The sequence below is a fragment of the Rhinoraja longicauda genome, chromosome 2, assembly GCF_053455715.1.
Source record: "Rhinoraja longicauda isolate Sanriku21f chromosome 2, sRhiLon1.1, whole genome shotgun sequence".
NCBI classification, from domain to species: Eukaryota; Metazoa; Chordata; class Chondrichthyes; order Rajiformes; family Arhynchobatidae; genus Rhinoraja; species Rhinoraja longicauda.
The window spans coordinates 30,466,684-30,493,197 of NC_135954.1; the positions used below are offsets into that span (position 1 = coordinate 30,466,684).

The 26,514-nt window shown below is 41.9% G+C and overlaps 1 protein-coding gene across 2 annotated transcripts in view; it reads left to right on the forward strand.

The window, feature by feature from the left end:
• nebl (nebulette) overlaps positions 1 to 26,514 on the forward strand; it is a 248,629-nt gene that overhangs the window by 69,388 nt on the left and 152,727 nt on the right. The gene's annotated exons all lie outside the window — the stretch shown is intronic.

A 26,514-nucleotide genomic window follows, 5' to 3' on the forward strand; every position in this document is an offset into this window, starting at 1 on the left:
ACCCTATCATCCCCTGGATTATTCTTGCAAAAGCCCCTCTGGACCCTCTCCAATGCCAACACATCCTTCCTCAGATATGGGGCCCAAAATTGCTCCCAAGAGGCAAATGCAGCCTCAACATTACATTCCTGTTTTTATATTCTGGTCCTTTCAACATAAATGCTAGCGTTGCATTTGCCTTTCTTACTACCAATTCAACTTGCAAATTAACGTTTTGGGAATTCTTTACCAACCCTCCCAAGTCCCTTTGCACCTCCGATTTCTGAAACCTTTCCCCATTTAGAAAATAGTCTACGCCTTTATTCCCACTACCAAAGTGCATGACTCCACACTTTGCTATGCTGTATTCTATTTGTCACTTCTTTGCCCACTCTCCCAACCTGTCCAAGTCCTTTTGCAGGGTCCCTGCTTCCTCTGCACTATCTGCTCCTCCACCTATCTTTGTATTATCCACAAACATGGCCACAAAGCCATAAATTCCATCATTCAACTCATTGATGTACAACGTGAAGAGTAGCTGCCCCAACACCGACCCCTGTGGTCAACCACTAATCACCAGCAGCCAACCAGATAAAGCCCCCTTCATTCCCACTTTTAACTTCTGCCGTTCAGCCAACCTTGTATCCATGCTATTATCATCCTTCTAATACCATGGACTCTCATCTTGTTTAGCATCCTCAGGTGCTTTATTTGCTGTTGCTTTATTTGACTAGACTAGGGTTTGCAAACTACATTTTCTCAAATTAAGACGATAGGGATTGGTTCTGGGGCTGCTACTCCACATTGTATATCAATGATTTGAATGATGGGATTTATGGCTTTGTGGTCATGTGTGCGGATGAGATGAAGATAGGTGGAGGGGCAAGTAGTGTAGTGGATGTAATGTTCAGACTTTATAAGGCACTGGTCAGACCGCATTTAGAGTATTGTGAGCTGTTTTGGGACCCATATTTGAGGAAAGATGTGCTAACATTGGAGAGGATTCAGAGCCGGTTTATGAGAATAATCCCAGGGATGATTGGACTAACATATGATGAGCAAGAGCTAGATATAGCTCTTAGGGCCAAAGGAATCAAGGGATATGGGGAGAAAGCAGGAACAGAGCAGTTCTTTTGGATGATCAGCCATGATCATATTGAATGGCAGTGCTGCCTCGAAGGGCTGAATGGCCTACTCCTGCACCTATTTTCTATGTTTCTATGTTTGATGATACTGGGCATGCACTTGCTGGAATTTAAAAGTATGAGGGTGGACCTCAGTGAAACTTACCTAAGAGTGAAATGCCTGGATAGAGTGGATGTGGAGAGGATGTTTCTACTGGTGGTAGAGTCTTGGACCAGAGGCCATAGCCTCAGAATAAAAGGATATACCTTTAGGAAGGAGATGAGGAGAAATTTCTTCAGTCAGAGGGCAGTGAATCTGCGGAATTCATTGCCACAGAAGGCTGTGGCCAAGTCGATGGATATTTTAAAGGTGGGGTTTATAGGTTCTTCATTAGTACGGGTGTCAGAGGTTATGGGGAGATGGCAGGGGAATGGGGTTGAGAGAGAAAGATAGATCAGCCATGATTGAATGGTGGAGTAGACCTAATGGGCCGAATGGACTAATTCTGCTCCTATAACTTATGAACTTAAATTATGACACAAAACATGACCCTCGTGTTACAGCTGTTCAGGTAAAGGAAATTAGCCCTTGCTGAATTCACAAATCACTACCCAAATACACACTGTCATGGAATATATGTGGAAAATAAAGTAACTAAATAAACAAATACGTGCTTCTTGATGCATGGTGCAGATAATATGGGTTTATTTTGTACAAAGTTGTTGATACGGACCGTTTTCTGAAAGTGCATCCCTTCCTGTGGCAGGCCAAACTGTGCATGGTTAACTAGCCATACCCAATTCTGGGCTTTAACAATAGAGACATAGAGTATACTGATGGGGAAATTATCCCGCACCTTTCAATATATTCATGGTTTTCTTGGCTGGTTACCAACTCCACATCTCAGAAGAAAAGATATAGCTCAACAAGAACCCGATGGCTGAAGTCGAGCAGAAAAATCGTGACCCAAAATAAAAATGTTTGTGGAAAGAGCTTGAGTGTTTCAACAACTCACTGATAACCATGACAAATCTGGATTCTTTAAGCACAGTCAAGACCATCTAGAACCCAATCCCAAAGGATACACCTTACTGAAAGGCAATAACAAAGGTTAGCTTCTCACTGATGGAGCAGCAGTGAATGTGTGATCGAACTTGACATCATGTAATGCATGGTGGACAGAAAATGCTGGAGTAACTCAGCGGGATAGGCAGCATCTCTGGAGAGAAGGAATGGGTGACATTTTAGGTCGGGTCTGAAGAAAGGTCTCGACCCGAAACGTCATCCATTCCTTCACTCCAGAAATGCTGCTTGTCCCGCTAAGTTACTCCAGCATTCTCTGTCTACCTTCGATTTAAACCAGCATCTGCAGTATGGCATATCCATTGTGGGCTGAATGGCCTGTTCCTGTGCGGTACTGTTTTATACTTGTCTGGCCTTAAATAGAGTATTGTTTATGTTGGGTTACTAAAATTTGGAATTTATCAAAGCATCAAAGAAGTCCAGAAATGATGTAATGAGGGGTATGGGCAGAATAATTTGGTTGTGGATAATAGGTCACAGGTGTAAAATAGAGAGGAAGAAAATTAAAGGTGACCTGAGGAAAACATGTTTTACATTGAATTTAGTTGATATGCTGCCTGCAAAAGTGTGGAGGTATGTTCCACTGTAGCCTTCAAGAGGAAATTTGATAAATATGGTGGGGGAAAAATTGCAAGATGGCAAAAAAAGGGCTGGTGGATGAAAATAGAGAGCAGCCCTGATAGAGAGCCAGTAAAGATATGAGGCTTTGAATGGCTTCTTCGTGTGCTGAAAACATTTTATGACTCTCTGTCCTTAATGTAGTCGTGGCTGTATTTTGAGGACACTGGGAAAGGATTAGAAAAACAAACAAGTAAAAAAGCTAATATAGACACAAAATGCTGGAGTAACTCAGCGGGATAGGCAGCATCTCTGGAGAGAAGGAATGGGCGACGTTTTGGGTCGAGACCCTTCTTCAGACCCACAGAGACTTCTTTCCTACACAAAAAAGCTAATATATTGGCTGCAGGTGGTTAAGGCCAATCGTTGCAATGATTTCAGAAATCCCAGTCATGGTGCTGGTTACTTGCATTTGCCAAGGCACATGTTATCCACATCAGTGTTGTAGTGTCTAATATTGCCATCTGGAGTAGAGGGATTTTTTTTTCTGTCCTGAAATTAATCCCAGGACATAAAAAAAATGTTTATACTAACTCTCACTTGTACTTGAATGCATCTGAAACACATGATACATTTGTACAAGCTGTATCGCTTAACGGGGGGGGGGGGGGGGGGGAGGAGGAAAGAAAACTGAACGAAAAGATAAAGCCTTGCAAGTAATTGGAGGATACAGCTGAAGGGGGAGGGGGGGGGGTTGTGAGGGGCAGTTGGACAAGAGACAAAAGGATCGAAGCGTTACATATTGTGAAGCTAGAGGACGGAATGTAGGTGGAAGGGGAGGGGAGAAATAGGTGCAAGTCTAGATCAGAGAATGACGTGTTGGATGTGGAGGCCAGTGGGGTGAAAGGTGAGGACCAGGGGAACTCTATCCTTATTTCTACATTCTGCACTTCCTTGTTTCTACGTTCTTGATTATGATCTAATCATCTTCAGTTGCCATGTTTATGCCTGATCAATAGGATTTGCAGGTCACTGTCAGCAAAGCTCAAGGTCTACTCATCGGCTAAGATTGTAAGATTGTGAATTGTGACAGAAGAAAAGCTAAAACTCATTCAACATAGCAATTTGTAAAATAATTAACTTAAAATATTGCAGACCTCTGATGTCCATACGGTTTATCAGTCTCTAATCTCACTGACTAAGAATTACTTAAATAGTTTCTAATCTCGCTAAGTGATGCCCCAGTGTCTGATTTTGAATATGTTTCACAGATACACTGACCTGATTTTATTGATGTTCAGACATTGCCATTTACTCAGTGAAACTTCCTGGTGCAGTCCAATCGTGGCAAAGTGGATGCAGTTTCTGCTGCAATATCATGACTTACTTCAGTCACCTTTCTTTGCCGTCCTATATTTCCCGCCATCTTGGACCTCAAACACTCTTTGCAGGAGCAAAGAACATGAAACAGTACAACACTAGAACGAGCCCATTGGCCCACAATGTTTGTGCTGAACATGATGCTGTTAAACTAATCTCATCTGCCTGTACATGATCTATAACCCTCTATTCCCTGTACTTCCATCTGCCTATCTAAAAGCGTCTTAAATGCCACTATCGTATCTGCCTCCACCACTACCCCTAGCAATGCATTCCAGGCCCCCACCACTCTGTGTAAAAAAACAAAAAATGCCCTGTACATGTCCATTAAACTTTCCCCCTCTCACCTTATAGTTATGGCCTCTGGTGTTTGGCATTTCCACCTGAGATAAAGGTTCTGACGTTCGACTCTATGCCTCTCAGTATTTTATATATTTCTATCAAGTTTCCCCTCAACCTCAGACGTTCCAGAGATAACAATCCAAGTCTATTCAACCTTTCCTTGTCGCTGAAAACTCTAATCCAGGCTGCATTCCGGTAAACCTCTGCACCCTCTCCAAAGCCTTCACAGCCTTCCTGCAATGGGGCAAACAGAACTGTATGCAATATTCTAAATGTGGCCTACCCAAAGCCTTATAATGCTGCATCATATTTCTTATTTAGAATCTGCTGCTCATAATGTGACCTCACCTATGTTGGGGAAAGCAAATGCACCATTTTATAGATCTCCATTCAGTCCACATGAGACATGTTGAGCCTCTGGTGTCTTCCAGACTCAACAGTGAATTCAACAATTTAAGATAATTCCACTTATTTCAGATTTCTGATGTTTGTAGTTTTTATCCCGCTTGTAATTTATTTCATTTTATTTCATTTTCAGAATGGGCAGAGCATTTATAACATTTAAGGGCAGCATTTACCACCCATTACTAATAGCCCTTGGGAAACTACTTTTACCCAGAGTAGGGGAATCATGAACCAGAGGACATAGGTTGAAGGTGAAGGGGGAAAGATTTAATAGGAACCTGAGGGGCAATTGTTTTGCACAAAGGGTGGTAGGTAAATGGAATGAGCTGCTGAAGGACATCATTGAGGCAAGTATTATCACAACCTTCAAAAAACATTTGCACAGGTACATGCATAGGATAGGCTTGGAGGAATATGGGCCAAACACAGGCAGGTGGGATTAGTGTAGATGGGGCATGTTGGTCGGTGTGAGCAAGTTGGGCAGAAGAGCCTGTTTCCATGCTGCATGACTCTGACTTTGTCTCTATGAAATTGGTGGTGAGCCTCTTCTTGAACCTCAAGTCTTTGTGGTATAGATGTGCCCACAGTACTCTTGGGAAGAGAATTCTAAGATTTAAACCCAGCGACGATAAAGAAAATTCAGATTTTATTTGTCATCTTTTATTTATACCTTTCCCACACATCCCTTTTGTTATTCACTCGCCTTCACTATCTTATTTCAACTGGCTCTACGTATTTTTCAATCTCTCCTGTGCACCAACCTATAACAGGTTTATTTTTGGTTCTTTCTACGTCCTCCCTTTCTCTGCGGGTGAGAACTTTCCTCCATTTCTCCTTCCTGATAAAATCAGATCACAATGACATGTAAACTCTGCTTCTCTCTTCCTAGAATAAGCCTGAGCTGCTCAATATTTCCAGCGTCTTTTTAGATACCTCTGATTTCAAACATCTGCAATATATTTCCTTTGTTTTCTTTTATTTCTAACTTATTGGCTGTACCTATGGAGGGAACTAAATTGTAAATAAAAATGATTTTCAGAAATGCAAGTAATTTTAAGATTTTTAATTTTTTTTATATGGCATGACAACATATCTAGGAAAGGAAGCTGTAATGGGGTTGAAATTCATCCTTGGTCAAATGGAAGCAAGCTTGTTAAGGCATTTGCAGCTGCACTGCACTTTTATCTGAAGAGCAAGAATGAATTTCCGTCTATAAGAACGTCACCTAAAGCAACTGGAGCTAAATATCAGAGTAATTGTATGGCTTAATTAAAGTCGCTTGGTAACAAATACTTTGTTCAAGATTTATGTATCCATGGTTACCTTGGTTACCATTGTTCTGGCCTTTTGCCTTAGTGACGCAAGGGAAGAGCTGCAGAGTTTGGAGTACTCTCAAAATCTGGCATAAGTTAAATTTGGAATAGGTCTGGAGACAGATGTGAAGATTGCTGGTGACATTTAATTTCTGGATAAAATTACGAGTAAATCATATCACCAATCATTGAATAAGCTTATTTAAAGAGTTTGTAGGAGAATGGTTGTTTAAATACATGATTGTTAATGTGAGAGTTGATTCGGAAGACAGCTAATTAGATTCTGATTGTCTGGCCAAGAAGTTGTCTGAACTTTTAGTCGGATACATTGCACTGAATTCACTAAGTGTGGGTTCTCCTGAGAAGTGTAGTGGTGAACAAATGCAAGAAAATAGGAAGGGCCTTGCAGCTTGCCCCACCATGTTATATGATCATTGTGATCCATACTGGCTTCAACTCTTTTTTAGTGCTCCTTCTCCATACCCCTCTATTCCTCGTCCTTTCAAATATTTATCCAGCTCTACTTTACATACATAGCTTGATCCAGTTTCCACCATCCATATAACCATACAACAACTACAGCAAGGAAACAGGCCCGTTCGGCCCTACCAGTCCACGCCGACCACTCTCTCTGACCTAGTCTCATCTACCTGCTCTCAGACCATAACCCTCCAATCCCCTCTTATCCATATACCTATCCAATTTACTCTTAAATAATAAAATCGAGCCTGCCTCCACCACTTCCAACGGAAGCCCATTCCATACAGCCACCACCCTCTGAGTAAAGAAGTTACCCCTCATGTTACCCCTAAACTTTTGTCCCTCAATTCTGAAGCTATGTCCCCTTGTTGGAATCTTCCCCACTCTCAAAGGGAAAAGCCTACCCACGTCAACTCTGTCCGTCCCTCTTAAAATTTTAAAAACCTCTATCAAGTCCCCCCTCAACCTTCTACGCTCCAAAGAATAAAGACCCAACCTGTTCAACCTCTCTCTGTAGCTTAAGTGCTGAAACCCAGGCAACATTCTAGTAAATCTCCTCTGTACCCTCTCCATTTTGACGACATCCTTCCTATAATTTGGCGACCAGAACTGCACACCATACTCCAGATTCGGCCTCACCAATGCCTTGTACAATTTTAACATTACATCCCAACTTCTATATGCGATGCTCTGATTTATAAAGGCAAGCATACCAAACGCCTTCTTCACCACCCTATCCACATGAGATTCCACCTTCAGGGAACAATGCACAGTTATTCCCAGATCCCTCTGTTCCACTGCATTCCTCAATTCCCTACCATTTACCCTGTACGTCCTATTTTGATTTGTCCTACCAAAATGCAGCACCTCACACTTATCAGCATTAAACTCCATCTGCCATCTTTCAGCCCACCCTTCCAAAAGGCACAAATCTCTCTGAGAATTCCAGAGAATCTCCACTCGTGCAGTCTCTCTCCCTTTATGATAATCTGCCTTTTTGATTTCTCTTACCAAACCTTCATGACTTTGCACTTCCCCACTTTAAACTCCATCTGCCAGTATTTTGCCCACTCATTCAAACTACACATTCCCTGCCGTAATATCACAGTATTCTTATCACGATGTCCCCGTATACCTACTTTTGTAATGTCAGTAAATTTGGAAACTTTGCGTACTATTCCTTCCTCCAGAGGACTGTATAAAATTTGGATTAGAATAGCACAACATTTAAAACATGGAATAGTACAGGTCCTTTGACCCATAATTTCACAGTCAAATATGATGACAAGGCCAATCGAAAGTAACTAGCCTGGAGGAGGAACTGCACAGACCAACTAGTGGGATTGTTCCGGAACATCTTTAATCTTTCCTTATTTCATTCTGAGATACCCACCTGCTTCAAGAAGACCACTGGTGCTGAAGAAAAGCAAGATCTCATGCCTTAATGACTACCATCCAGAGGCCTTGACATCCACCATCATGTAATGTTTTGAGTGGCTGGTTATGGAACACATTAAATCCAGTCTACCAAACAACCTTGACCCAGTGCAGTTTGTCTACCACCTGAACAGGTTCCATAGCTGAAGCCATCTCCCTGGCTCGACACTCACTTCAGGAACACCTGGATGAGAGAGGCACCCACCTCAGACTTCTATTTATAAACTACAGCTCTGCTTTTAATACCATTATCCTATCCAAGCTCATCTCCAAACTCGTGGAACTTGGAGTAAGCACTCATCTCTGCAACTGGATCAGCAACTTCTTGACCAACAGACCATAATCAATGAGTTTAGGTGACAAATCATCCTCCATGATAATCCTCAGAATGGTGCCTTGCAAGGATGTGTTCTCAGTCATTTGCTTTACTCCTTATGACTCTGTAGTCAAATACAAATCCAACTCCTTTTGCAAATTCGCAGATGGCACCACGGTAGTGGGTCAGATATCAACTAATAACAAGATGGAAAACAGGAATGGGGTTGAGAACCTCGTAACCTGATGCTAAAACAACAACTTTTCCCTCAATGTCTGCAAGACAAAGAAGATTGTGATCAACTTCAGGAAGTGAAGTGGTTTACATAAACATTGATGCCGCTGAAGTAGAGAAGGTTGAAAGCTTCAAATTCCGAGGAGTAAATATCACCAGCAAATGGTCCTTGACCAGCCATATTGATGCAATGGCCATGAAAGCACACCAATGCTTCTACTTCTTTTGCAGGCTTAGGATGTTTAGCATATTCCCAGCAACTCTCACCAACTTCTGCAGAAACGACGTAGAAAGCATTTTATCATGATGCATCACGGCATGGTTTGGGAACAGTTCCATCCAAGACTGCAAGAAATTGCAGAGAATTGTAGACACAGCCCAGACCATCATGCAAACCAACCTCCCTTCCATTGACTGTATTTATACTTTGTGCTGCCTCTACAAGGCCACCAGCATTAGGAAGGACGAGTCTCACCCCGGACACTCCCTCTTCTTCCCTCTCCCATCAAATAAGAGGTACAGAAGTGTTAAAATGCATACCTCCAGATTCAAGGACATTTTCTTCCCAGCTGTTATCAGGCAACTGAACCAACTAGAGAGCAGTCACTGTGGAAGTCTTGATTGCAATAATGTATAGTCTTTCTGCTGACTGGATAGCAAGCAACAAAAATGCAGTTCACCATACCTCAGTACATGTGACAATAAACTAAACAAATCGTATCTGCCTGCACATTATCCATTTCCCTTCATTCTGTGCATATCCATGTGCCCAGCCAAAAATCTCTTAAATGCTATAATTGTAATTCTATCATCCCCGGCAACACATTCTAGACACTTGCCCTCCTCTTGTAAACCTAAACCTAGGTCTGGACAGAGAAACATCTGCACATCTTTAAACTTTGCCTCTTTCACTTTAAAGCTATGCATTCTAGTATTTGATATTTACATCTTGGAAAAACAGGTTTTGACTGTCTACCCTATCTGTGCGCCATGTAATTTTATATACTTCTGTCAGGTCTACCTCAACCTCTGGCTTTTAAGAGAAAACATCCAGGTCTGTCTCCCTGTAGCTAATACCCCCTAATCCAGGCATCATTCTAGCAAACCACTGTAACTGTTCCAAAACCTTCACATTCTTCCTTTAATGAGGTGATCAGAACTCCAAATGTGGCCTAACCAAAGCCATATAAAGTTGTATCATGACTTTCTGACTCTTATGTTCAATGCCCCGACCAATGAAGGTAAACAAACCATATGCCATTTTACGATTTCTGCTATTTCAAGTAGTGTTGCAAACTTGAACTACATTTCCCAATATTAACTGTTTTCTAATGAATGGAAAAGCAGAGGTGAAGGGCTGAATGGCCTACCACGGTTTCTATTTCTTAGATTCATGTTATTTTATAATTTCCCCTTCAAACCTAGATCAAGTTCTCTTTTAGCCGAGGACAGCCATTTCAAACTGACATGGAAACATGCAAACATTCTCCTTCATCCAGGAGAAATAATGTTTTTTTTATGCCTCCGCCCCCCCCCACCCCCCACCTCCCTCCTCTGCAAATTTCTCAATCACTAGAAAATGCTTTTGGCCAATTAGTCCTCTCATAAACTGTTATAACAATAAAAACTTTTAAAGCCATCAACTTTGATCTATTGGTAGCCATTCTTCATGTGTTTTAACCTCATTCCCAATAAGCATGTAATTAGACAAAAACAACCTGGAGGAAATTTGTGTTTTACGTTGCATCTGTGGAGCCAGGTATAGTCAAAATTCTGGGTTAAGACATTGGAATTGTAACTACCCTCCTGAGATGCTGCCTGACCCACTGAGTTCCTCCAGCACCTTGTTCTTTGCTCCAGATCGCAACATCTGCAGTTTCTTGTGTCTCTGCTGATCCTTGTTCATAATTCAAATAGGCTTCATGTAATTAGGAACCCAATACAGACAGCATACAATTCTTTAATTAGAATTGTACAAGTCACAGCTTTCTAGTTTCACTTTTGTGGCTTTTTTTCTTGCTGTGTTTCCATTTTTGAGAATAATGTGTCTCAATGTTATCTTCAGTCTCTCAAATCTGTGGGATATCTTTCAATAGATAGCATCCTATTGAAGTGTCAGCCTGAATTATATGCCCATATCTCTGGAGTGCACAATCCTCAATACTGAAAACCAAGACCCACAAGTTAGAAAATCAATGTTCAATTAAGTTTACAAATCTGCAAAATATATTGCAACAACTTTTCAGAACCATTTAATGGTATCTACGAAACCCGAAGCTTCTACCCCATCAAAAGAGTAGCGCTTTATAGTATAACATTACATATTTTCATTCTAGTCACATAGAATCCTAGTGTGGAAGTATAACTGACTGGGTTATAAACCTGGATATCTTCAGCCAACAAATATGTGAGTGAACCTTCATTATAAGAAGTGCATTAGTTTAAAAAAATCACACTCGCTTAAGGCAGGTAGAGGTGGGCATTAAATAGTGATTTTTGTCAACGATATCCACATTACCATCAAGAAGAGTTAAAAAAAATATCATTACTTTCTGAGACATAACTTTCTGCACATGAATTCGCAGGTCCAGTTTTTGCACTCTGTAATAATTCTACCCGAACACTCACTTCAGTAAATATGTGATATTTAGCTTTTATATGCTGCTCTCTTCCTTTAGCTGCATGTGAAAAACAAAAAAAATGCAGGTGCTGTGAATCTGAACCAAACTAGAACATGTTGGCAGCACATAGCAGAACAGGCAGCATTTATGGAGAGGAGGAACAGCATTAATGTTTCAAGTGGATGACCTTTAATGACTTCTGATAACCCGGTTTTCTCTGATCTGATCTAGGTTTAGGTTTAATATTGTCAAGTTTACTGAGGTGATAACTTTGTTTTGCCTGTTATCCAAACAGATCAGATATATCATGAATACAATGAAGTTAAACTCGAGCACAATTGATAGAGCAAAAGGAAAGATTTAGAGTGCAGAATACAGTTCTCAGCATTATAGTGCATCAGTTCCATAGACAAAGTCCAGTGTTTACAATGGGGTAGAGGTGAATGAGAGTTTATGGAAGGACCGTTTAGAAACTTAATAACAGAGAAGAAGCTGTTCCTGAGTATGGAGTTGCACACTTAGTTAATCGCATGTGTACTATAAGCAGACTTCCCAACCCTTCCGAATTTGCTGGAAAGTTTCCGCTTTCTTATTTAATTTCCGCCATTCCGATTTCGCAAAACACATGCCTCGCCGCTCGCCTCGCTGCTCGCCTGACCTCACCTCACCGCTCGCCTCGTCTGGCCTCGCCTTGCCGCTCGCCTGGCCTTGCCTCGCCGCTCGCCTGGCCTTGCCTCGCCACTCGCCTGGCCTGGCCTCTCGCTTGGCCTCGTCTCGTCGCTCGCCTCGCTTCCTCACTCGCCTGGCCTCGCCGCTAGCCTGGCCTGGTCTCGCCTCCTCGCTCGCATGGCCTCGCCGTTCGCCTGGCCTGACCTCGCTGCTAGCATGGCCTGGCCTGGGCTCACCGCTCGCCTGGCCTCGCCATCATCTCGCCTCCTTGCTCCCCTGGCCTCGCCTCACCGCTTGCCTCGCCTCGCCGCTCGCCTCGCCGCTCGCCTCGCCGCACCTCACCGCTTGCCTGGCCTCTCCTCGCCGCTCGCCTGGGCTCACCTTGCCACTCGCCGCTCGCCTGGCCTCGCCTCACCATGTAACGTGCAGCCCGTTGATGTTGAGAAGTGATTGGGTGGGTGAATGGAGTGGGGGGTGGGGGGAAGGGGAGTGGGGGTCGGTGGAAGGGGGTAGGGAGAGGAGTGGGGGTGGGGAGTGGGGTGGGGGAGGAGTGAGGCTGCAGGGTGACTTGGATAGGTTGGGTGAGTGGGCAGATGCATGGCAGATGCAATATAATATGGATAAATGTGAGATTATCCACTTTGGTGCCAAGAACTGGAAGGCAGATTATTATCTGAATGGTGTCAGATAAGGAAAAGGGGAGATAAAACGAGACCTGGGTGTGCTTGTACATCAGTCACTGAAAGTAAGCATGCAGGTACAGCTGGTAGTGAAGAAAGCTAATGGCATGTTGGCCTTCATTGCGAGAGGATTTGAGTTTAGGAGCAAGGAGGTCCTACTGCAGTTGTACAGGGCCCTACACCTGGATTATTGTGTGCAATTTTGGTCTCCCAATTTGAGGAAGGACATTATTGCTATTGCGGGAGTGCAGCGTAGGTTCATCAGGTTAATTCCCGGGTTGGCGGGACTCACATATGATGAAAAAATGGGTCGACTGGGCTTGTATTTAATAGAATTTAGGATGAGAGGAGATCTCATGGAAACATATAAAATTTTTAAAGGATTGGACAGGCGAGATGCAGGAAAAATATTTCCGATGATGGGGGAGTCCAGAACCAGGAGTCACAGTTTAAGAATAAGGAGTAGGCCATTTAAGACGGAGATGAGGAAAAACCTTTTCACCCAGAGTTGTGAATTTCTGCCACCGAAGGCAGTGGAGGCCAATTCACTGGATGTTTTCAAGAGGGAGTTAGATTTAGCTCTTAGGGCTAAAGGAATCAAAGGATATGGGGAAAAAGCAGGAACGGGGTACTTATTTTAGATGGACAGCCACGATTATATTGAATGGCGGTGCTGGCTCGAAGGGCCGAATGGCCTACTCCTGCACCTATTTTCCTATGAATTATTTTTCACCGCTCTTTGTGAGGCTGATGTCCTTTGTATGCTCTTTGAATTCGTCTCCATTTCATGGGGATATTTCAATCAATCAATTTTGCTCAACTGATTGTTGATTTTAATTTGTGCTGTATGTTTGGAGAAATCCCACAGCTGTTTATCTTGGCTGTAGGAAATGGATGTTTGATTCCTTTGTTTCCATGATGTTTCACTAAGCGGAGTGTTCTTTGTATTGCAACAGGAAGTCGCTTAATTTCCACTCACTGTGTATAGTTTTGGATTAGGCTTCAATTAAACATTTCTACGCAGTTTGCCAAAAGATTTTCCTATATTTAATGCTTCTGTTGTTCAGTTCTGATGTTGAAGTGTTAGGTTAACATAAATAAAAAGCAAGATTAGCAGCGTTATCAAAATGCCATGCTTTTTGAATTACTAAGGTTAACTACTGTGAACAATGCATTGTATTTCTGATCAAATATCAATGAAGGAATCGGAGAAAGAAATATGGGAGAATATGGGAAGTCAGAGGTTCCATCGGGCAACTCATCAGTAATTCTTTAAAAGATTCTTGGCTCCAAATTTGGACTGTTGTTTTTGTGCTAATGGCAGGAAATATTGTGTTCATGTCAAGAACCTTTGTCATCCATCTCCCCAATGGAAACCATAAACGTGATCTGAGAAGTGAACTGTAGGCGATTATGACTTTCAGAGCAATGCTTAGATCAAATTGGAAGAAAAAAAATCATAGTACTTAGCAATGCAACGAAAGCATAAGTATGTAGCTTCAAAAGGATTAGATGAAGGATAACCAGGATTAGAAAAGAACCATGAGAATATTAAGGAGAAAAACACTGAAGAGGACACTATGAGGGCAAAATGTGCGGAGATAAGGAATGATGTGTTGCAACATTGCTCTCAAATTAAGGACAACAACCCGTTGGTGATCTGAAGAATCTTATACAACTTCTCCCTTGAGTCTTCCCACTTTCTGCAAACCAAAGGCGTAGTTATGGGCACTCGCATGGGCGCAAACTATACCTGCATTTTTGTCGGGTATGTTGAACACTCCTTCCAGGCAAACACTGGCCCTATCCCCCAACTCTTTCTCCAGGCTGCAACAGGGCTACCTCCTGCACCTGTGCAGAACTCATGTACTTTATTAACTTCACCACTAACTTTCACCCTGCCCTCAAATTCACCTGGACTATCTTGGATACCTTTCTCTCCTTTCTTGATCTCTTTGTCTCTATCACAAGAGACAGACAATCGACAGGTATCTATTACAAACCAACCGACTCCCGCAGCTGCCTGGACTACAATTCTTCCCACCCTGCCTCTTGCAAAGATGCTATTCCCTGCTCCCAATTCCTCTATCTCTGCCGCATCTGCTCCCTATACTAGGACATTCGAGATATCCTCATTCTTCAGGGAATATTGGTTCCCCCTTTCTGTCATAGCGGAGGCCCTCACACGTGTCTCCTCTGTGCCCCTTTGTTCTGCTATAATTCCCCCCTTCCCCCAGACACAATTTGGACAGAATTCCCCTGGTTCTCACCTTTCACTCCACCAGCCTTTGCATCCAACACGTTATCCTCTGACATTTCTGTCACCTCCTAAGGGAATCCACCAGTAATCACATCATCCCATCTCCACCCCTTTCTGCCTTCCGTAAGGACCACTTCCCCATAACTCCTTTGTTCACTCATCCCTACCCACTCAAACCACTGCCTCCCCAGGTACTTTCCCCTGCAGCTGCAGGAGTCACAATACCTGTCCTTATACCTCCTCCCTCGACTCCATCCAGGGACCCCGACAGTCCTTTTCACGTTAGACAGAAATTCAGATATACCTTCTCTAACCTCATCTACTGCATCCGGTGTTCCCGATGTGGGCTCCTCTACTGCAGCGAGACTAAACGTAGACTCGGTAACCATTTCTCTGAACATGTATGTTTGGTCCACCTAGGCCTACAGGATCACCCGGTCGCCGACAATTTCAACTTTCCTTCCCATTCCCATACTGACCTTTCTGTCCTGGGCCTCTTCCATTGCCGGAGGAAACCCATGCAGTTACAGGGAGAATGTGCAAACTCCTGCACCAAGCACCTGAGGCCAGTATCAAACCTGGGTCTTTGACACTGAGAAGCAGCAGTTCTGCCAGATGTGTCACTATACTGTTACAATTCATGTCCTATTCTTTGGAAGATCTTAGACAAATTTGTGGAGATTCTGGAAATATTCCTGCAAATCTCAATTTTTATTTGTGCAACATTGAAACAGACGGCATCTGCATTTCTAGGCCTAGAATTGTATGCTATTGTATCAAATTCCTCACTCTTGTGTTACCAATGCTCCAACAAATTGATTTCAGTGAAGCAAGGAATTTGATATCAGCCCCAATAAGGATCTAGAGGCTGAGGTTATCCAAAGAGGAAGAAAGATTCTAAGGGGAGCAAGAGGCAACAGTGGCTGACAAGGGAAGTTAGGGATGGAATAAAACTAAAAGAAAAGATGTATAATATAGCAAAGAGTAGCAGGAAGCCAGAGGATTGGGAAACTGTCAAAGGACAACAGAAGGTAACAAAAAGGGCAATACGGGGTGAAAAGATGAAGTACGAGGGTAAGCTGGCCAAGAATATAAAGAAGGATAGTAAAAGCTTATTTATATATGTTAAGACAAAAAGAATAGTAAAGACAAATGTGGGTCCCTTGAAGGCAGAAACAGGTGAAATTATTATGGGTAACAAGGAAATGGTCGAAGAGTTGAACAGGTACTTCGGATCTGTCTTCACTCAGGAAGACACAAACAATCTCAAAAATGTACTAGAGGACGGAGGATCTAGGGAGTCGGAGGAACTGAAAGAAATTTGCATTAGCCGAGAAATTGTATTGGGTAGACTGATGAGACTGAAGGCTGCTAACTCCCCAGGGCCTGATGGTCTGCATCCCAGGGTACTCAAGGAGGTAGCTCTGGAAATCGTGGACGTATTGGTGATCATTTTCCAATGTTCTATAGATTCAGGATCAGTTCCTGTGGATTGGAGGGTAGCTAATGTTATCCCACCTTTCAAGAAAGGAGCAAGAGAGAAAACGGGGATTTATAGACCAGTTAGCCTGACATCGGTGGTGGGGAAGATGCTGGTGTCAATTATTAAAGAGGTGATAATGGCGCATTACCCTACGAGGGATCACCCTACTTTCTGTACCAGTAAAATTCTCAACCGGGTCATCCTCAACTGTCTTCAGGAAGCTGTAGTCGAGGGGCTAGGGGACCAGCAAGCAGGATTCAGGATGGATCGCTCATGCACAGACCACATAGCAACACTACGCATCATCATTGAACGGTCTAATGAATGGAACACGTCCCCTTACATCAACTTCATCGACTTTGAGAAAGCGTTTGACAGCTTAGACAGGACAACACTACGGCGCCTAATGGACCACTATGGAATTCCCACCAAGATCATAAACTTAATCAAGAACTCGTATGATCGAACCTCATGCAAAGTTATGCATGCAGGCCAGCTCTCCCAGAGCTTTAGTGTCAAGACGGGCGTCAAGCAGGGGTGTCTACTGTCACCAATCCTGTTCCTCCTGGCAATTGACTGGATCACGATGGAAACAACTGAAGGGAAAAGAAGTGGAATTCAGTGGACAATGTGGGAGCAACCAGATGACCTTAACTTCACAGACGACATAGCTCTCCTTTCACACACACACAGATAGAAATGCAGGAGAAGACGGACAGACTCTCACAAGCTGCAACAAAACTTGGTCTTACACCCAACCCTATCCTCATGCACAGCACTGCCCTGGAGGAGGTAGAAACATGCAGATACCTAGGCAGTATTGGGGACACCACCGGAGGGGCAGATGCAGACATAAAAAGCAGAATCAATAAGGCTAGGGTGGTGTTTAACATGCTCAGGAAGATCTGGAGCTCAAAATACATCTCAATCAACACCAAAATACGCATCTTTAATTCATATGTGAAGCAGGTAATGGTATATGGATCAGTGACATGGAAAACAACAAAACACACAACAAATAGGCTGCAAACATTCATTAACTCCTGCCTCAGGAGAATTCTAAACATCTTGAGGAGAGACAAATTAAGCAATGTGGACCTGTGGAAAAGAACAAGCCAGGATACCATTGACTTATTAATACGAAGGAGAAAATTTGCATTGGATTGGATACACCCTCAGAAAACCTGCCACAAACATCACCCGGCCAGCCCTGAAATGGAACCCCCAAGGAAAAAGGAAAAGAGGTCGCCCCAGGAACAGCTGGAGAAGAGGTGTCCAGGCAGAAATGCCTGGGAGTGGGCTCAACTGGGGAGATCCCGAAAGAACCGCCAACAACCCAGTGAGGTGGAGGACATTTGTCAATGGCCTATGCTCCCGAGAGGAGCAAAGGGCTTATGAAGAAGACGAAGAAGAAGAAGAACGGCGCATTTGGACAGCAGTAAAAAGATTGGTTCAAGTCAGCATGGATTTATGAAGGGGAAATCCTGCTTGACTAATCTTCTGGAATTTTTTGAGTATGTGACAAGTAAAATGGATGAAGGAGAGCCAGTGGATGTTGTGTATCTGGACTTTCAGAAATATGTTGTGAATTTGTGGAATTCTCTGCCACAGAAGGCAAAAATTGCCAATTCACTGGATGAATTTAAAAGAGAGTTGGATAGAGCTCTAAGGGATAGTAGAATCAAGGGATATGGGTAGAGGGCAGGCACAGGTTATTGATTGTGAATGATTAGCCATGATCACAATGAATGGCGGTGCTGGCTCGAAGGGCCAAATGGCCTCCTCCTGCACCTATTTTCTATGTCTCCATGTTTCTTAAGCAATTTCCAGGATTAAATGTGAGTGTGAAAGATACATCTTCTGGATGCGCTGGGGCGCATCCTCAGTGATGAGACCTGGGGTCATGGGGTGTTTCGGGTCTCACAACATCAGACACCCTCGCCCAGGCGACCCAGCCGGGGTTGATCAGGCCCCGACTTGCGTCCCAGCAGCAACCGCCCACGGATCAGCCCTGTTAATAACTACTACGCTGGGGTTGGGAGACTGGTGCGTGGAGGGACTGGGCTCTGTGGTTTCTTAAGCAATTTCCAGGATTAAAATGTATATTTATCCAGAATTATTGTTCAAAATTTTAAAGAAATTCTAATTTAGCTTCTGCCTGTATTTTATTTATTTTTATACTTTGTTTTACTTGAAACAGAAGAAGCATCAGACTGAAAAGCATGGCCAAAAAAACAGTGAATGTTTTCTTGAGATCCATGAATCATGGTAATGTGATCAGCCTGATCATACCACAGTCCTTTAAAACCTATAGCTATGAAGAAGAAAATAAAAACATTGGCAAAGAATAGCCATGGTGATCCAAACAATTCAAGAAGATTAAGAGTGGAAGTTCTGCCCCTGTAATATTTACTGCTGTCTTCTAGAGGATGTTGTAGTTAGACAAGACATGAGTAGGTTCTTGCATCTTAGGCAGGTAAGGTAACCTTTGATGGAAGTGTGCAGGTTTAGACTTCAGTTCTGTAAAAATTTGAACTTCACAATTTATATTTTGTTGTAACTGTTATTAAGAATCATGTGAATAACATCTTGGAATAATTTGGGGTGCAGATTAAGTATCTAAATCCCATTAGCACGTAACACAACTCCCTGGTGAACATGCAACAAATGCTTTTCACTGTACCTTGGGACACATGACAATAAATCAAACTAAACAATAAATGTTAACAATTTGTTCTTGCATCTGGTCATGGAGTATATGAAAAATTAACAGCATGTGAAAGCCATTCTATATTAACACAAAGACATCTTGGTTATCTTTAGATTTTTGGTTATGAAGTAAAATCATCCTGTTCAGACTAAAACATACTGTGCAATTTGTTCAGGTATGTTGTGATTTATGGTTATGTGAATTGATTGGATTTTTATGTAACTTCCTGTAATGTAGAGATGAGATACGGCTATTTTGTCTTGTATGCCTGTGCTGCCATTCTGTATCCTTTGGGCCGCATATTTTATTAAGGACAAAGGCATTAGGTGGCATTTTTACAAATATCTATCAATCACAGATATAAAATTAACAATTGACCTAGCATTAATTTTCTCATGCAGAAGAATTCTCTAAATTTCTGCCTTGCTACTTGTGCCCATAGTTCTTGATTTCCTCACTCCTGGGAACAATTTCTCTCTGCCCTATCAGTTTCATAATTAACTTTTGAAATTCAATTTTCTGTAACTGCAATTTGATATATGGAGCCAGGTATCATTCTGCTAAATCTATGCTTTGTACATTCCAGACCACTATTATTTCTAAAATATGATTCCAGAACTGCTCACAATTTAGAAATAAAAACAGCAAATACTGAAAATATTCAGCAGAACTTGATCTGATGAAATGTCCTTGACCTGATGCATTAATTCTGTTTTATGTTCCACAGATGCAGTCAGACCTGTTGTGTATTTCCAGCATTTTTGCGTTTTATTTTAGGTTTATAGCATCTTCAGTTTTTATTATTTTTGCTCACAAATCAAGTGTGCCTTCCCGAGACTTTAAAATAATAAAAGCATAACTTCCAGCTCCATGTATTTCAGTTATTTCGATGTAAATAGATCACTGAATTAGCATTGTTGGCTATTTGTCTTGCCTTTCAATGGTATTTCAGTGGCCTGTGCTCATGCACAACAATGCATCTTGGATTCCACTTTTAATGTTTTTCAGTTTGATTGATGTCATACATGCCTACATTTGCCACGATTTGCCATTCAGTTGACCTGTCTTATCTCTTTATATGTTAATATTGCAGTGCACACTTGAAATGCCAGCTATCTTTCTGATATTAGCAAAATTTGATATGTGGCCTTCTAGCCTGTCATCTAAGTAATTTATAAGTTCTATGAGGTGTTGTGCAACCTCACTAGTGAAACTCTGCTAAATTGAGTTAACTGCTTGCCCATCGTCCCTACTCCGTCTCTCGCCACTCATCACTGGACAAGATGGTTCAATAATTTGTCTTCAATCCTATGAGCACGTAGCTCTTTTTATATATTTTTCTGAAGTTTGCCAGGTTAATAGCTTTTTTGTGACAAGTAAAATATGAAATAAGATCCAGTGAAATGTCCTACTAACCATTGCATAAACAGGCAGGGGTCTTGTGGGTACACTGGAAAGGTTGAGTTACTAAAACACCAAAGAAACATTTTTTGTTCAGTGTTTTGGGCATGCTTTCAAACGCATAAATATCATGGCAAGTGTAAATCCTGTTGAGAACAAGGGGTCAATTGTTGGTGTGGACTGAAACGACAGAAGCCAAAAATAAATCTATAGTAAATAGAATAACTCTCCCAGTACTCCACCTTCAGTTCCCCAAAATAGTAGCATTCATTATTTGCCAGCAAGCAGGGGAATGAAAAATAAAATAAAACACACTTCCAAATTTCTGATCCGCAGACGAGGTAAAGTGAAAGATAGTTTTCAAGTGAGCACGGTTTCCCTTTACGTTCCTGAATTCCCATTTAGGAATGAAGAAAATTCCTACAGTGGAAAATCAGCAATAACGGAGGTTTGTCATGTTTTGTGATTCTTCCAGAGGGAGGACTTGAAATTAAATTTAAGTATTGGGTTTTTAAAGTGAAGTGGATTTATAAAGATTTAAGAATGGAGACCACAAGTTTGGAAACCATATAAAGACCAATCATTGGTACAGCTCCTGAGGACATTTGGGACAAAAAGAGGAATTGCTGTCCATTGCAAAGATTACCGATACATTCACTCCCCTTGAGTGAGTAGAATGACCCTTTCCATTTATTACTACTTTCAGAGGCAGAATTCATAGGTTTGGTTAGTCATTCTTCAAAACCAATCCCTGGATGGAGGGGAGTGCTCTGCAACCAAACACCTGAATGAGGTGAAACAATTCTGTGGATATTGGTCTAGTTATTCCAAAAGTGGAACTGTAAGACTTTGCAGAAAAGACAAAATGGGGTATCTTCAAAATGCCTTAAAGTGTCTCCTCCAGGTGGTCTAGGTGTCAGAAGCATATAGGGCATAGTGCTTGATTTTGTGCAATGGAGCATGGGTTTTGTGCCAGGGTTGAGGTCTTGGTCTTTAAATACCCTCTCCTTTACCAGCACACTGTCTACGAGGGGAGTATGCACAAAATCTGATTTTGATCAGTATTCCTGGTCTGAGCCCTGGCAAGTGTTAGATTATATCATCAAAGTGAGGGACCACAAAGATGTTCACATCACACTTGCTATGACAGTTACCAATTATAGATGGACTAACCACAGCCTAATCTAAACCATTGTCTCCATCAAAACATAATTGTCAAAAAAAAAGCAAGAACATTAATGTCAAAACTCTCAAGGACTCCACAAGGTTATCTCTTCCTAGACAGTGCAACCTCTTAACTCCCAGCCCCAGGAATTGTAAAGTGACCATACTGTATGGGGTATCCTGAAATCTAACAATATGGACACGTGAAGGGATCCATAGTTCCTCCATCCAGAAAAAACTGGGACTGATTTGATGAGAATGATCAGGAAATGGAGGAGCTATTTACCCATAAATGTGTGATATTCCTGGATTGGAAGCTTCACCATTTCTCAAGGGTAAAGAAACTGCTTTACAGGCATCCACAATGCACCTTTGATTTAATTGAATAGATTAACCCAGCACTTAATAGATAATTTTTAGTCATCGGTGAACAGTGGTAGCAGTAACTTTGCACATCTATCGTGCAATCTGTTAGAGGATGTGAAGCTGCCTGCATTTCAATCAATGGTGAATTAATTGTGTTTCAAATATCAGGTTTTTGAGATGATTCCATTTAGTCACTCTTCTGATCGTGATCTGTTCTGAACGACCTCATTCTCCCCTATTTATAGAATTACCCCTGCTTGTTTAGATTTTTTAAATGTTTTGCCTCATATGGAGATGTTCTTAGTATGCTGCCAAGGCCCAGAAGATAGGGGTACAGGTTGAATCAATTTAAAATAACATTCTAGTAAGATCATGCTGAAAAGCTATCTGCAGTCTTTGCATCTACCATGATTTTCGAATGGCCAAGACTGCCACCAGAAATAGTCGGGACTCTCACCAAGTAATGAGCATTCAAACCGTTGCACCTTCACTGTGTCATGACCTTCTATCTCGCCATCCCAGCTCCCACCATGCTGAAATCCATATATATGTCTACAGCTCTGCGCCATCAATCTTTTTGGTCACATTATCAAATAACCATCAGATTCGAGAGACATGACCTCCCATATACAAAACCTTGCTGACTATCCCTAATCAACACATGCCCATCTAAATACATGTATATCCTGCCGCTCAGAATATTGGTGACAGTGTGTATTCTTTAAGTGCAAGCTTAGTATTGGCCTAGGTTGGGATATAGTTTTGTTTAAATTTATTATTGTCACATGTACCGAGGTACAGTGAAAAGCTTTTCGTTGCGTGCCACCCAATCAACATGATTACAATCAAGCCATCCACAGTGTACAGATAAAGGGTTTAATGTTTAGTGCAATATAAAATCCATTAAATATTATTCATAGGTCTCTAATGAGGTAGATGGGAGGTCAGGGCAACACACTAGATGGTGAAAGGACGGTTCAATTGGCTCATAACAGCTGGGCAGAAACTGTCCCTAAATCTGGAGGTATGCATTTTCAAGCTTCTGTACCTCTTGCCTGATGGGAGAGGGGAGGAGAGTGACTGGGTTGGGACTGATCCTTGATTATGCTGATGGCCTTGTTAAGGCAGTGTGAAGTATAGATGGAGTCAATGGAAGTAATAATAATAATATATTCCTTTATTCGTCCCACACCGGGCAAATTTACAGTGTTGCAGCAGCAAAGTGGATGGCAAGAGAGCAAGAGATCATTCATTACAAATAAAAGATACATAAATTATCATCAGTTTTTTGTGTGTTCTTAGCTGTTATTGTTGACTCGTTTGCTGGGAGCAGTGCTGGTTGTGCAGTCTCACAGCAGCGGGAAGGAAGGACCTCCTATATCTCTCTTTCACTCACTTGGGGTGAAGGAGTCTGTCACTGAAGGAGCTACTCAGTGCAGTGTCAGTTTCCTGCATGGGGTGGGAGTCGTTGTCCAGCAGCGATGTTAGCTTTGCCATCATCCTCCTCCCGCCACCTGCACTGTTGAGGGGGCAACCCAGGACAGAGCTGGCCTTCCTGACCAGCTTGTCGAGTCTCTTCCCTTCCGCCGCTGAGATGCTGCTGCTCTAGCAGACCACTCCATAGAAAATGGCCGCTGCCACCACCGTGTTGTAGAAGGTCCTTAGGAGTGCCCCCTGCACTCCAAAGGACCTGAGTCTGCTTAGCAGATAAAGTCTTCCTATGGCCCTTTCTGTATAGTGCATCGGTGTTTTCAGTCCAGTCCAGTTTATTGTTGAGGTACACACCCAGGTACATAAGAAGTGAGGTTGGTTTGAGTGATGGTCTGGGCTACGTCCACAACTCTCTGCAATATGTTTATATTTATTGTCATATTCCCTGGATATCGACTGGAACACTTACATTCTTACTTGCTGCAGCTTTGCTGGCCTATTAAATGCAACAACAACCACAAAAATACACAGTATCAGTTATTCCAAGTAAATTAGATTATGATGGTTAAAAAACAACAAAGGTAGAGCAACCATAATAGTGCAATGTCCATTGTAGTTCGATCGAGTTCAGGTAAGATTGCAGTTAGAGTTATGCAGGCTAGTTCAAGAACCAATGTTAGTTCAATGGTTGATGGGAAGAAGCTATACTTGAACCTGGAGGCTTTGAACATGTAAAATACTGTTGGCATGTTCAGGGTTTCCACATTTGTGCTAGAAATTCCAAACAGTTTAAACTCCCTCATAGAATTTGAGGCATTTTCCCCACATAATCTGGACCACATATCAAGGGGGTTCAGTTGACCACCTATAATGGACTCATTCACCTGTCCCTGTGATTACTTAAAGAAACATTACTCTTTAATTGCGTGCATTGATAGGAGTTAGATCAATACTTCCTCTGGTTCTGAGTTTACTAACCTTGCACATTGTCTTCTGTGAGATTCTCTAGGGATCCTGAAGAGCAAGCTTTTAAATAACATGAGGCCACATGGGATTACTTCCATGTTGTTTCAATCAACTAGAACATAGACCATAGAGCACAGGAACAGGCCCTTCGGCCACAATGGCCGTGTCGAATATGATGCTAAATTAAAATAATTTATTCTGTCTGCACATGATCCATATCCCTCTGTCATGCACCTCTTTTAATCTTATCAACAGCATCCGGTGTTGCTGATGTGGCCTCCTGTACATCGGCCTTTGTCCAATCATCCCCTTCACCTGTATCCACCTATTACCTGCCAGGCTTTTTCTTGTCTCTCCTCTCTTCCAGCTTTCTTCCACCACAATCAATCAACCTGAAGAAGAATTCTGATCCGAAACATTACCTGTCCATGTTCTCCTGAGATGCTGCCTGTCTCAAATTGTGCTAATTTTGCAGGGAATATACAGTATGTTAGTTATTTTAGATTTGTTCTTCAGTTGTGCTTATGTTAGATCATTTCAAATCACATTGTCTATGAGACAAAACTATTTGTCACTGTTTGAAGGTAACAATGAATATCCTGTATTTTGTTTTGTGTTCAGTCTACAGTAATGATTAGTGATAAATAACAGTACGTCCAGATTTTTGGAATACAGTTGTGAGTGATTTCTGTAATTTAATATGGAAGCAACTGTATTTATATGAAAAATCTGTCATTTTCTGTCTTGAATATACTCAGCTTTTGAACCTCCACAGTGAATATTGAATTCCAAAGATTCGTTCTCTACATGAGGATTTTTTTTCCATCCCTGTCATGAATGGCAGACCCATTATTTTGGGACTGGGACCCTTGATTCTTGACACCTCAGGCAGGGGAAACATCGTCTTTGCATCATCTATGCTGTCAAAACAATTAAGAATTATGTACGTTTCAGTTAGATTTTGCATCATTCTTTTAAACTCAAGAGTTTAAGGTCCAGTTTATGTAATGTCCATCTATGAATCAATTGTGTGAACGTCATTGCACTTCTACTGTCGTTACTATTTTCTTTCTTAGGTTGGGAGACCAGTTCTGCATATAATTGTTCAGATATGTCTCAGTGGGGTTCTATGTAATTGGAACGAGATGTCTTTACTCTTGCCTTAAAGGTCAACATACCATTTGGTTTCCTAATTGCTTGCTGAAGTTGGATATTAACTTTCCCTGCTTCGTGTATAAGATCATTTGTGTCCTTCTGAACATCAAAACCTTTCCATCTTTCACCATTAAAAAAACCCCTCTGTGTTTCTATTTTTTCTACAGATGCGGATGACCTGACATTTTTCTGCATTTTATTTCATTATTGTTGTCCTTTCTCTTTCACTAAGCCAATCGAAATCCCCCTAAAGCTTCGCTGCATCCAGCTTTTAGCTCACATTGCTGCCTGGCTTTATATTAGCATATGCTGTCCCCTCATCCAAGTCATTGATTTGGATTGAGACCAGCTGGGGCTTCAGTACTGATCCCACTGGCATGCACTCCCATCCCGAAGATGATACGTTTATTCATAGTCTTTTGACAGTTAACCAATCTTCAATCCATGCCACTCTCTTACACCCAATATTACAGTGCCCTCCATAATGTTTGGGACAAAGACCCATCATTTATTTATTTGCCTCTGTACTCCACAATTTCAGATTTGTAATAGAAAAAATCACATGTAGTTAAAGTGCACATTGTCAGATTTTAATAAAGTCCATTTTTATACATTTTGGTTTCACCATGTAGAAATTACAGCGGCGTTTACACAAAGTCCACCCATTTCAGGGCACCATAATGTTTGGGATATATGGCTCTACAGGTGTTTGTAATTGCTCAGGTGTATATAAATGCCTCCTTCATGCAGGTATCAGAGAGCTCTCAGCACCTAGTCTTTCCTCCAGTCTTTCCATCACCATTGGAAACTTTTATTGCTGTTTATCAACATGAGGCCCAAAGTTGTGCCAATGAAAGTCAAAGAAGTCATTATGAGACTGAGAAACATGAATAAAACTGTTAGAGACATCAGCCAAACCTTAGGCGTACCAAAATCAAGTGTGTGGAAGATTATTA